We start from the raw sequence: 14,395 nt of genomic DNA, 5'->3' as shown, positions 1-14,395 counted from the left end.
GATCTCACACTCCAATCCCCATATCCACAAGTATTGATGGCCAAGCTCATCGTGGACCCAGGTGGTGATATACCACCCTCTGCTGTCCAATCAAGTTAGTGCAAGCTGTCTAATCAGAAATGAAAAGGCTCGAGCCACCCTGGTCAGTATTGGTGTGGTACAGCTATACAAGGATCAGGCCAGGGCCAGGCTTGCTGAATACAAGCATCTCACTTGTATCTGACAAGCACCAGTATGCCTCTGCTGTCACAGGTGAGTTTGTGGAACTACTTGGATTGCTGGGTTCTCTGGACCTTGCAAACACTGTCAAACCTGACTCTGAATCTCTCCATATGCCACCAATGATTAGGCGCTTCTCTTACACTGGTCTGTCCCACTCTGGCCATTGACTTTGTCTTCCTACTACCTCTCACTCCATTCCCAGTACTGACAATAATAAGACTTTCCTGAAGGAGAAATGATAACAGGGTGTCTAACAAAAGCAAATTACACAGAATTAAGAATGTTGGCTGAGTTTGTCCTAATGGACTAGTTCCTCCCATTTAGGAATTCCCAGGACCTTATTCTGCCTTGGGGCATCCTTTAGAGATGGTCTCAGAGAATGGCACCACCCCCCCAAAACCAAGTCAAAACTGCTAATCATCTTGCAGATAGAAATATAGAAATGTTACCATGACACTTAAGAGTTTACTCCAGAAACCATGACATTCGTTCCCTTGTCTCCATAATGTGGAAGCCCACTGTTCCCTATGTCCCTTTCCTTCCTCTTGTGCAGCCCAAACCTGTAACAGTAACCATGACACCCACCAGAAATGAATGGAGTGAGGGTGTGTTCTTATACATGATCTTTGCCACGCATTCCGATAGCCAGATTTAACCTGTGTAAATGTGTGTTTTGCTAATTTGCCTCTCATCCCAAACCTTCGCTGCTTGGAGAAATCTTGCATGGATCAGAAGATATGGGAAAGAACATTCACAGTAGCAATGCTCTCCGTAGCAAAGCTGGGAGCAGTGGCAACACCCATGTGGCTAAGAGCAGCTGTGTACCGGTTGATGCTCTTAGGTGATGCAATATGGAAAATCTGAATGTAAAATGACCTCATGCAAAATGGTCTTCATGCAAATCACCTCAGACGATGAGATCACATCGTTGTATTCATTGTTTAAAGTATAGAAATATCAGAAACAGGCAAAACTAAAATGTACCACATTTCCGATAAAACTAGAGGCAAGACACCTCATCAGAGATGGAGAAACCATCCCTGGGAATCTCCTTTGTGGGGAAGGTGGGCTGTCCATGGGGAGTTCTGGGGCATCTAGAGCATCAGGCCAAAAATTTTTTTTCATGTCAGAATTTGCACGTATGAGCTCCTGTTTGTCATTTTTATACATACTTATATGATTGTGATAAACAAGCTCCTGCCATATGTATAACCGATTATAACCTGGGCTTTTAACTTTGTTTGTTTGTTTGTTTGTTTTGGGTGTTTTTTTTTTTTTTTTTTTTTTGAGACAGGGTTTCTCTATGTAGCCCTGGCTGTCCTGGAACTCACTCTGTAGACCAGGCTGGCCTCGAACTCAGAAATCCACCTGCCTCTGCCTCCCAAGTGCTGGGATTAAAGGTGTGCGCCATCACCGCCTGGCCTTAACTTTGTTTTTAAAGCAAGCCATGTAGAGTCAGCAAACATCACTGTGCTACCGGTTTTCATTAAGTGTTTTCCAGTTACTAAAGGTCGAAGTTCCTGACCAATTCTTATACAGTGGTTGCAACGCTGCAGATCAAGTGTTTTTATTCTTACTAAGTTGGTAACTAATATTAGCCACAAAATTGTGACTTAGAACATCCATGACTGATCCTGCCTCAACCTCTCTCAATTTTCATTATTCCTAAATATCAATGACACCAAGGCCACAGGTGGATGAAGTCTCCATATTTGCATAAGGTACAAACTGCATTTCATATACTTAGGTACCCTCAGGCACTCAGATGTGTGTTGTAGTATGAGGACATATGTACACAGGTGCATATAGATGTTCATACCCACGTGCAAGACATGCTGCCATGCACACACTTGTGCCAACATGTACATGCACACTCATACACAGACACATGAATACCCAACAGAAGAACAGAAACCAGTTCTCTCAAGCTCATATGATAAGGAGGCTAGAGCAGGCCCCTCGGTCCCTTTGAAGCCTTCTGACACATTCAGTGGTGTGGCACAGGCAGGCTTCATGAGCACATGAAACAACCTGCCAGTGAGAGACGCTTTTGCACCACTGTCTGAGTGAGAACTCAGATACCCTGGGGTGGATATTGTTCACATGGAATCCCTCTCTCATTTATCCAGTGATGAGAGCGAAGACCAGCGATAACTTTGGGGTTTGAGGTATTGCCCAGTGACAGAGTATTTATTATACTCTGTAGAACTACTATACTATTGAGTATGTTCAAGACTCTGGGTTTTGTACACACACACACACACACACACACACACACACACACACACACACACACACACCAATAGTGCATACTTCAATCTCTCCCTTTGAGGTGACTGGTCTACACCTACACCCCCTTGAGTTACGTGGAAGGTTTGGGGAAGTGTGATTTTCTGACTGGACTCCTACTGTTTGTGCTGGAAGCTTTTATGTCAACTCGACACAAACTAAAGTCTCAAGAAAATGCCTCTAGGGCTGGAGAGATGACTCAACTGTTAAGAGCACTGACTGCTCTTCAAGAGGTCCTGAGTTCAATTCCCAGCAACTACATGGTGGCTTATAACCATCTATAATGGGATCTGATGCCCTCTTCTGGTGTGTATGAAGACAGCTACAGTGTACTCATATTAAATAAATAAATAAATAAATAAATCTTTAAGGAGATAATTAAAAAAAGAAAGAAAGAAAGAAAAATGCCTCTATAAGATAGGGGTGTAAGCAAGCCTGTAGGACATTTTTAAGATTAGTGATTGATGGGGAAGGACCATTGTAAATGGTGCTTAAGGATTTAAGCTGGTAGTCCTGGGTTCTATAAGAAAGCAGGCTGAGGAAGTCAGTAAGCAGCACTCCTCCATGGCCTCTACATCAATGCCTGCCTCTAGGTTCCTGCCCTGTTTGAGTACCTATCATGGTTTCCTTCCATAAGGGACTACAATGTGGAATGCAAGCCACAAAAGCCTTTTCTTTCCTGTGGTGGTTTGAATGGGAATGGTTCCTAGAGACTCAATGCCTTTGAGTGCTTGGCTCATAGGGAGTGGCACTATTAGGAGGTGTGGCCTTGTTGGAGAAAGTGTCACTGTGGGCGCAGGCTTTGAGGTCTCATATGCTCAAGTTATGTCTAGTGTGGCACACAGTTTGCTACTGTTGCCTTTGAATCAAGACGTAGAACTCTCATCTCTGTTTCCAGCACCATGTCTGCCTGCATGTGGCCATCCTTCTTCTCACCATGATGACCATGGACTAAGCCTCAGAAACTGTAAGCCAGCCCCAACTGAATGTTTTCCTTTATAAGAGTTGCCTTGGTCATGGTGTTTCTTATACGTTGCTTCTTAGTCAAGCTTATAGCAATAGTGACCCTGACCAAGACACTGCTGTCTCTGAAAAGCTTGTGTGGGGACAAGTCACTTGATGCCTGGAAGCAAGTGCCTCACTTTCCAAACAGATGTTGGAGACTTGACTGTACTCATTAGGAGTATCCTGGCTGGTGCTGGTTGAATGGAAGGAACAGTCAGAGTTATGGGAGCCCACAGGGAGTAAACTCATGGCTTTGCCATGTTTGTGGAGTCAGGACACGGGCATTGTGAGGTTTGCTGAGTCCTTACATGAAAGTCATTGTGGCTGAGATGCAGACAGTGGTTGTGTGCTCAGAAATGGTGATCTATAAATACTAAGGCTGTCAAGGGCTTTGGTGGGAACAGAGTTGGATGCTGGGATAGGGTCATGCAAAGTCAGCACAGGACTCTTTCTGAAGTACCTTGGGTCTCTTGTGGTGTACTGTGGTAGCCATGGGAGGACCCTGGGTCTCTGGTATCCTCTGACAGCCATGGGAGGATCAAACAGGTGGAGGGACCCAGGCACAAGTTCTTTACCTCAATCCATCTCTTCCCTAGGATTTCCTACAGATGGACCCACTGAACATCAGGGAGGGCTCTGGCAGGGGATGATACTTAATGAGGGGCTTGTGGTAAGGGTCCAGTTTGTTCTCAGAGAACTGAGCTAGATGTCTGTGATCTCTGGGACCCATCCTAGCTCCTGTTGTCCTCCTGGGTCTGTGCTCCTCTGACAGCTGTCACTGGCTTCTAATGACCAGATCCCCATGTTCCTGGCATTCAGCTTGTCGGGTGCTATTTTATTTGGTGTACCCTGAGTTGTGGTTCTCTTGTCATACTGCTGAGGATGCCCTGTGATAAGTGGGGTTCCCACAGGGACAGGATGCAGAGCAGCATGACTCAGGAGAGGTACCTAGTACTTGAGAGAGGTGGAGGTGTCCTGATAGGGGCCCTGGGAGTTCCATGTGTCATCCAGAAAGTCAGCTGGGAAAGAGGCAATCAGAAGAGGTGGTGACAGAAGACATGAGGGTATGCATGACACTGGTTGTCACTTCATGATACTAACTAGTAAGGTGGTGGGTGACAATTCCCAGACAATAGTGAGGCATGAGGAGGTACCTGTTCCTCTTGGAGTCTCCTGCTGGGCCCTCCAAAGGATAAGGTTATTGGCTATCCTAATAGCTAAGATGAGGACAAACTGGATCCACAGACTGAGGCCTGAAAGATGTGGAGTTAACAGGATACATTTGCATCACAATCTTGGCTACAACCAGGGCAGCACTGGGTTCAGGGAACCCCTGAAAACCTACAGTCTCTACCATGCAGTCCAGCTCTTTCCAGTTTGTGATGGTGTTTCTCCAGCTCCCCCAACCCCCATGAATTTGAGAACATATCCTGTGAATACTGCCTTTAGCAGAGGGCAAGTATCTCAGAGCACTCAACAAAGCATTATACTGGGTGATATCACGGTGCTATCTCATGTACTGGCATTTCAAGTTCAAGGTCAAGGTACTTGTAGTGTTGGTTCTCCCCCGGCCTTGTAAGATTGCCTCTTTCCATTAGGTTCCTTGGCTTATAGATGGAGACTTTTTGATATTAGTGTACTTGTGCTAAAATAAGACCAGGAGTGCTTCTAGAGTCATCAGCATGAAGTCTTATGTGAGGTCCTTGTGTGACGGAGAGACAGGAAAGATAGAGGAACAGACCAGTGAGTGCTCTCTGGAACTGGAGACATGACAGGTGTGATGGGTGCGAGAGAAGCCAGTTGATAGAAAAGCAGGTTCTCACCTATAGGATCAATATGATGATGGGCTGCAGTCTGGAACTTTCACAGTCTTAACCCTTGAACAAGCTGCCCAGCCACACGATCGCCCTGCCTCTGAACAGCGACAAGATGTTTGAGATGAAGAATGGTCCATTTGCTGGATTGGACCTCCTCAAAAGACCTCTATAGTCCGGGTTTCTCCTGGAAGCCATGCTGGGCCATGGTCTGTGCTTTGGCAGAGGACCATGTACTGCCATTGGAGATCAGGTGGTGAGCCTTGGCTGCTGCTGCCACCAGTCCCTCATTAAGTAACATCCAAGTGGATGTTTGTGGTCTGAAATGTTGCTAGAAACCATGTGGAAGCCTAGGGTCTGTGCTCCCACTGGCTGTGAAGGCCAAGGAAGATGCTTTTGCAGAGTTATCAATGACAGCAGATGCATGCACAATTAAGAAGAGGAACATAAAAGGCTTCTGTGACAACCCTACCTCCTCCACCCACTGACTCTACCTCCACCCTCCCTTCACACCCCCACACCCCATACCCGGACAAAAAAAATGTAGAGGGTGGACATGGGATGACTGGGAGGTGAGGGCAATTGGGATGCATGATGTAAAATTCCCAAATAATTAATCAGTAAAAATATTATGGTTAAAAATAGTCTTATGAGGTAGCACTTTTCTTTTTGGATATAACAGTCAAAACAGGGAATGTTTTCTCAACTAGATGCTTAAGTTTATTAAGTTATAAAGAATAAAATGTCAGTAAAAACAACTCCCCTCCCCCCCTTCCACTTGCTCTAGCCCTGTTCACTCCAATCTGCTAGCTCTGGCCATATTTATTTCATATATGTGGGTACACTGTCACTGTCTTCAGACACACCAGAAGAAGGCATCAGATCTCATTACAGATGGTTGTGAGCCACCATGTGGTTGCTGGGAATTGAACTCAGGACCTCTGGAAGAGCAGTTGGTGCTCTTAACCACTGAGCCATCTCTCCAGCCTCCAAAATAAACTTCTTTATTCACATCAAACATAGGTTTTTTTTTTGTTTTTTTGTTTTTTTTGTTTTTGTTTTTGTTTTTTGTTTTTTTTAAAACAAACAGGTTCTATGGGTATAACTCAGTTTGTGTTATGCTTGCCTAACATGCATAAAGCCCTGGGTTTGATCTTTGCACCACATGAACAACATAGTGGTGCATGCCTGTAATTTCAGCACGTGGGCTTTAGAGGCAGGGGGATCAGAAGAGCAAGGTTATTCCTCAGATATGCGGTGGGCTCTATGCCTGCCTAAGATACTTGGGAAACAACCAACCAACCAATCATACAAAACTAAACCAAACCAAAACCAAGGAAGGACCACATGGTGAATGTGCTATGCCAGAAGCAGACAGATTTGTGTCTTTCCATAGTCAGAATGTATCGAATAACAATAAATCCATGAGTGGAGCAGTTAAAAGAAGATTTTATTACCTCTGTTTTATGTATTTGAATGCTACATGTATGTGTGTGTTCCATGTGCATGCCTAGTGCCCATGGAAGCCAGAAGAGAGCATTGGGTTCCATGGAACTGGAGTTACAAACAGCTGTGAGCTGCCAGATGGATGCCAGGAACCCGGGGGCTCTGCATGAGCAGCAACTGTTCTTAACCATGGAGTCTTCTCAGCAGTCTGTGGCTGCAGCACTCTTAATTGCAGTAATGTGTCAGATAATTCTGCCTCTTTTTTTTTTCTTTGCTTTGGCTTTATTATCTTTTTTTAAAAAAAAAAAATAGGTATTTTCTTCATTTACATTTCAAATGTTATCCCCTTTCCTAGTTTCCCCTGTGAAAACTCCTATCCCCTCCCCTCACCAACCCACCCTCTCCCACTTTCTGGCTCTGCCATTCCCCTACACTGGGGCATAGAGCCTTCACAGGGCCAAGGGCCTCTCCTCCCATTGATGACAGACTAGGCTATCCTCTGCTACATATGCTGCTGAAGCCATGAGTCCCACCATGTACTCTTTGGTTCGTAGTTTAGTCCCTGGGAGCTCTGGGAGTACTGGTTGGTTCATATTGTTGTTCTTCCTATGGGGATGCAAACCCTTCAGCTCCTTGTGTTCTTTCTCTAGCTCCTTTCTAGGGGACCCTGTGCTCAGTACAATGGTTGGTTGAGAGCATCCAACTCTGTATTTGTCAGGTACTGGCAGAGCCTCTCAGGAGACAGATATATCAGGCTCCTGTCAGCAAGTACTTGTTGGCATCCACAATAGTGTCTTGGGTTTGGTAACTGTTTATGGGATGGATCCCTAGGTGGGGCAGTCTCTGGATGGTGTTTCCTTCAGTCTCTGCTCCACACTTTGTCTCTGTAACTCCTTCCATGGGTATTTTGTTCCCCCTTCTAAGATGGACCGAAGTATCCACACTTTGGTCTTTCTTCTTCTTGAGCTTTATGTGGTGAATTGTATCGTGGGTATTCCGATCTTCTGGGCTAATATCCATTTATCAGTGAGTGCATACCATGTGTGTTCTTTTGTGATTGGGTTACCTCACTCAGGATGATATTCTCCAGATCCATCCATTTTCCTAAGAATTTCATAAATTCATTGTTTCACACGATGCGGAGTAACTCAGAAGCAGATCACAGTTAATCTCAAAAAAACCACTCTTACCTGTTTTGTATCCTTAGTTTTGTAATTTTTTCAGGCATTCCTCACCTGAAATGTCAGTGTCAAACTTGTCTACATAAGATGAATAATAGCTTTACTTAACAACTCACGAGATATTAAGGAACAACTCAATTATAATGTTGAGAGTCAATAAATTAAATAAATAGGAATGCTATAATATTTTTAAGTGAATTTAAAAAGAATTATATTTCTCAACTGCTTAATAAAAGTTTCCAGATGACCTTCCCCTTAATTTTTTTGAAACTTTCCAGTGTACTAAACTGAGAAGTAAGTGTTCCTTAAGTGTCTGGGCTACTGCTAACTGACATAAACTACTTAGCGTTAATTTCCATGTGCAAGTTTAGAATAAATTTTTGAGCACTTTTGTACTCTGTTTTAATATGGTATAGGGATGCCAAAAGGATTTGGACCTTCCAATAAGCATGAAAAGTAATAAGAGTAATAAGAGGCATGAAGTAGTGTGCAAAGTAATATGCAAAGAAAACATGTTTCAATAAAGAAAGATGGCCAAATTGTTGTTTACAGAAAAATAAAATAGTTTTGTTCTAAAGTAGAATGACTGGTTGTTACAGAATGGGAAAGAAGAAAAGAATAGGAAATTGTCTTAGTTTGGGTTTTACTGCTGTGAACAGACACCATGACCAACGCAGCTCTTATAAAGGATAACATTTAATTGGGGCTGGCTTACAGGTTCAGAGGTTCAGTCCATTATCATCAAGGTGGGAGCATGGCAGTGTCCAGGTAGGCATGGCACTGAAGGATCTGAGCAGATCATCCTCAGGCAGCTAGGAGGAGGGTCTCAAAGCCCACCCCAACAATGACACACTTCCTCCAACAAGGCCATACCTCCTAATAGTGCCACTCCCTGGGCCAAGCATATTCAAACCACCACAGAAACCAGAACAAACATAGTTAATATATAAAAAGATGTTTGAAAGTGTTAGAAGGTGTGGTAGTTTAAATATTCTTGCCTCTGGGAGTGCCACTATTAGGAAGTATGGCCTTGCTGGAGTGGGTGTGGCTTTGTAGGAGGAAGTGTGTCACTGTGGGGGGAGTTTTTGAGACCCTCCTCCTAGCCACATGGGAGACAGTCTGGCTTCCTTTGGATTAAGATGTAGAACTCAGGCTGAGATGGCTCAGCAGTTAAGAGCACTGACTACTCTTCCAGAGGTCCTGAGCTCAATTCCCAGTGACCACATGGTGGCTCACAACCATCTGTAATGGGATTGGATGCCCTCTTCTGGTGTGTCTGAAGACAGCTACAGTGTACTCATATACATAAAATAAATAAATCTTAAAAAAAAAAAAAAGGATGTAGAACTCTCAGTTCTTTCTCCAGTGCCATGCCTGCCTGAATGCTGCCATGCTTCCTGCTATGATGATAATGGATTAAATCTCTGACACTGTGGGCCACCCCCAATTAAATGTTGTCACTTATAAGAGTTGCTTTGGTCATGGTGTTTTTTCACAGCAATGCAAATCCTAAGACAGAAGTGGGTTTTTTTTTTTAAAGATTTATTTTTATTTATTTTATGTGTATGAGTGCACTGCAACTATTCAGATGGCAGTGAGCTATCGTGTGTGGCTGCTGGGAATTGAACTAAGGACCTCTGCCGGCCAGCTCGCTCCGGCGTAATTCACTGTAGCTGTCTTCAGACGTACCAGAAGAGGACGTCAGATCTCATTACAGGTGGTTGTGAGCCACCATGTGGTTGCTGGGATCCAAACTCAGGACCTTTGGAAGAGCAGTCAGTGCTCTTACCCGCTGAGCCATCTCGCCAGCCAGCCCCAAGACAGAAGTTTTACATAAAAGGAGTTGAGCAGGTGCTCAAGAGCAGATGGATTTTCTTATATGTTAAAAGCAACACAAGATGCAATGTCTTAGCTATTGCTCTTCCCTCTGAGACTCACACTGAGTTTGATGTGCTTACTGTGGCAGTATTGAGAGGTGGGCATGCTAACAGGTAATTAGGTTGCTAAGGGAGATTTAGTGCTTTGCCTATGGAACCAGGTTAATTCTCATCGTTATTGGAGTTATTAGGGTCAGAGCCTATGGCCTGGCAACTTTAATAAGCCAGGCGCAGCTACTTGTCCTCAATATGGATTAGTGCAGAGCAGAAAAAGATTTATTGACTGTGGCCTGCTGCACCTCATTACTAAGGTTGGAGTCTACTATATTTGGACAGCTTTCTTGAGCTTGGCACAGGAAAACGGAAGACTTCCTTTTCTTAGCGGAGTTTCCTCTTTCCCACCTGATCTGGAGAGCCTGACTCTCAATCTTCTACCTGAGGAAAGTCACATAGTTCTTGGTGAAATTACAGGTTCAACTTCCTGGAATGCCTCTCTATGCAAATGAGGTATCCCAGAATCGTAAGCCTCAGCCAATGAAACTTCACCATAAGAAGAACCCCTTTCCCTTCCCACTCTTCAAGGTTCATATACATATATATATATATGTACATATATATATATATATATGTATATTCCTTGGTTCACACTGAGTAAAGTACATGAGCCCAAGCTATTTCATTGAATATCATCTAATAGAGCTGTTTTGTTGAACGTTGAAAGAGCTATAACACCGAAGAGCTATAACACAGAAATCTTTGGAGAAGATGCTTTCCTCCCCCACAACATTTACTCCTGCCCAATGTGCCCAGACACTCCAAGGGAAGAGATTCCAGGTCTACTCCATGCCTCCCCACCTGGCGTGTAGCAGTGCATGCACACCCCAAAGAAGCAAAAAAGGAACCACAGTGGCCAAGTAGGAAGAGGAACAATGATCTCATCCCTCAGCTCTCTTCAGGGTCATAACATAAAGATAAGGTTTAACTAGAAGGCAAAGTATGCTCAACTAGGCAGTGTCAGTCAAGGTGTGGTCTTGTCTCTCATCATGGTGTAGGCCTCAAATCCTTCCTCCCAGGTCCTTTGAAAACTTGTCTGCAATATGTAACTTGTCTGTCTCTTTCTAGGAGACAGGATCTCCTTCTTGCTAACGTTATGATTCAGGCTTTTCCTTCTCCTAGCGTGAGGATTCCTTGGGAACTATTAATTCCTTGGGGGGTCCATTGTTTCAGTTACTTGATTGCCAGAGGAGGGGCACAATTGTCTCTTTCGAACATCTTCATTCCTGCTGAGAGGGCTATATCAGGGTGTGGGGTCTCACACTCTTCAGTTGGAATATTTACAGGAGAGAAGGTTGGGATAAAACCAGCCCCCCTCTATCACATGCTTTACTTCTTCACCACAGGACTACTTCTCTCTGACATTTATCATGTGACAAAACAACCCAGGACTCTAAATAAGCATAGTTCCCTTATAAATTGCCCAATATTAGACATTTTGGGTAGCAGCAAAAGTCTAACCAAGACACAAACCCTACTATCAAAATCTGTACTGGTTTCTTATATTGATGGTCTATTTTTAATAAGGAATTGTGAAAATATTTTCCTTCATGTTTTAACCTTTGTGCAACTTGCCAAGAAAACAAAGCTCTTGTCAAAATTTTTCATGCTCATGTTTGCCTTTAGCAAGCCTTCAATTACTCAAGAAAATGGAATCTGGTCAATATTGAAGAGTTAGATTTTGATCTCATCTATGTAACCTTCTGTCTTTCCTTTGTCCCATAACTAGATGTGACCCTATTACATTGTTAGAACATATTTGTTTTGGATAACATCTACATTAGTTACTTTTCTTATCACATGACAGGAAGCAATGCAAGGTAGGAAAGCTTTATTTTCACTTGAAGTTCAAGGATACAGCCTGGAGTTCTGGCAGGTTAGTCACTGCAGGTCACTGAAGGTCACTGCAGTAGCAACTTGATCCATATTGAAATGAGAATGGGAGATGGAAGTTGGTCAGCAACCCCAATTTATTGTCCTTGGCTAGAAGCTGAAAACATCTTTGGCTTTTGGGCTTGAGTGATGGCTTAAGGGTTAAGAGCACTTTCTGCTCTTGCAGAGGACCTGAGTTTCCAGTGCCAACATCCAGCAGCTTACAACCGCCTATAACTCCAGCCCTAGGGGGAATTTGATACCTCTGGGCTCTGTGGGCACTCACTCTCATGTGTACCCCAACACTTAGATCATTAAAAATAAAATAAACATTTAAAGAAGAAACTCTAAAAAGGGGATCTGATTTCTATGAACATTTCTCCCTCTAAATGAGCAGCCATTTCTAGAGTCTGCATGTGAGGATGTTAGGAAGTACATGATTGGGCCAGCTGGATGACCAGCTCATTTTCCTTCTCATGCCTTATGCCAATGTCTGCCATAAATCCTACTAAAAGTTCCTACACTAACAGTTTGATGGTGTCCCATTCCCAGGATATTGGCTCCTGCCCCATAAAGGGAGGGGGGGCTCTGCTTTCTTTCTATTAAGCTCATAACCATGAGTCTGTAATAAAACTCCTTTGTAAATGTCCCCTCCCATTGCCCACAAATCCTAATTTTTGAATTCATGAAACAAGAATGCAGAGAGGGGCCACTGACTTGGTGGAAGTTTTGTGTGACCCTAAATATCTGTTATTCTAATTCCTGCATTAAAGCCAACCCGAGTCAAGAGAGACAGTCTCTGTCAACTCAGCAATTCCTGTGTTGAGTCCACAGTCAGGAAGCAGTAAGAGGTGAATACTGAGATCAAGCTCGTCCTCCCTTTTATGCAGTTCAGGACTCTAACCCATAGAGTGTGAGTGTAGGGGGTCTTTCCACCTCAGTTAACCAAATATAGAAAAACTTCTTTTCACACATGTCCATGTTACCTGACCCTGAAGATCTTACTGAGAGCTGCCTCTACAGAAACAAACCAGGAGACAGAATGGTGGCAGAGATGGTTTATTCTGGTCTGGGCTTGGGAAAACATGGAGTATGAGCTTCATTGGAAAGCAGCCCCCGACTCCCCATTAAAAGAAAATAATCTTTGTGGTCTCTCTGGAGTGATAGGTTGAAGATGCCCACACCGGAAAGCTAAGGCACAGCTCCTTTCTAGATTTATTTTTATTTCCTTTTTGTAATTTTTAGTCTGCCCTGTTAGAAAAAGAGGTTTTGTTTCTCCCATGGTGAACCTAACTCTTATCATGTTGACAACTGGAATTAATGTTCACAACATCTCAACATCCAAATATCCAACTCTGAATGGCTCTCTCTCTTAAAAAAAAAAAAAAACTTTTTTATAGCTCTGGGAAGCCCTCAAAATGTATTTTCTCTTTTTAGAAAGGAGAGCTGTTAACTAGTTAGGCTTATGTGATATGTTGAATTTCTTGAGACACTGCCAAATAAGAAGTGGCACTCCCTCTCCTTCAGGTAACATCTGCGTGCGTGTGCTAGTAACAAACATTTTCTGAAATGTGTGAAGTGCATGGTGTTTGGAAGATTCCCTATCTGATGAAGACTAGCCAGTGCCTACTGCAGATTCCCAGGGCTCCCTAAAGCTTCCCTATGTAAGAGACACCAAGCTGGAGTGCACTGAAGAAGAGAGATGGAGCCATCCCAGGGTTTGAGTTTCATAGTGGTCTTTGTGTAGAATCTTTGCCGGCTCTTGTAACAGTAATATAATGGATAGCAAAACATCAATGCATAGCTTCTTTGAATCTTCTTTGTGATTATGAGTTGTGGAAATCTGAAAGTATTTTCCTTTAAAGATTGGCTTATGTCCAAAGCCTGTTTCCTAGGAGAAAACACATGCCTGGTGTGTTTCTGGCCAAGAACTCATCTCACAGGCCACAGTGGTGAAACTGTTACTATTATTCTGCTAAATAGAAGTAGTATCAACTACTCTCTAAATTCGTATCTCTCTACCCATAAATCAGTGCAGCTTTCAGGCCATGTAAGAGAAATTTCTCTGTACACTGGTCAGAGACCAGAGAAAAAGTGTCAGTGTCAAATGGAACATCTATATTACATACATCCACATGGTGCAGGGACCATCACAGAAGAAAGGCCAGAGAGATTATTCGAACGATCTGAGAGGCCAGGAGTGGAACAGTGTCCCCTTGTCAAGTCTGTATCACTATACTCATGAATTCACATCTGCTGTGGTTATCTGCCCAGGATCAATCCAGTCAGTATCCCTGTATGGAGGGGAAGGGACTCCTGAGTCCTTCCCTCTAACTGAGGAGTTATACACAGGTGCTAGCTTTTGGGGAGAGGGAATGAGTTTTCTTTAAGTGTGTGGCTCTTGGTAGGTTGGCCATGCTACACTGAATGACATCGTAGACAGGAGTATATGGGAAGCACAAATTGGGCTTGTTTGGTTTTTAAGACCCCAAAAGAGAGGGTGTGAAATTGGGGGATAAAGAGGTGGAGGTGAACTTGGGAGGAATTAGTGGGAGGAGGAAAGAAAGGAGAAGGAGGGGTGTGAGTATGATTAAAACACATTGTGTGAAATTCTCAAGGAGTTAAGTAAAATACT

Source organism: Mastomys coucha, unplaced genomic scaffold, assembly GCF_008632895.1.
Source record: "Mastomys coucha isolate ucsf_1 unplaced genomic scaffold, UCSF_Mcou_1 pScaffold22, whole genome shotgun sequence".
NCBI classification, from domain to species: Eukaryota; Metazoa; Chordata; class Mammalia; order Rodentia; family Muridae; genus Mastomys; species Mastomys coucha.
Note: the sequence above shows the minus strand (reverse complement) of the source record.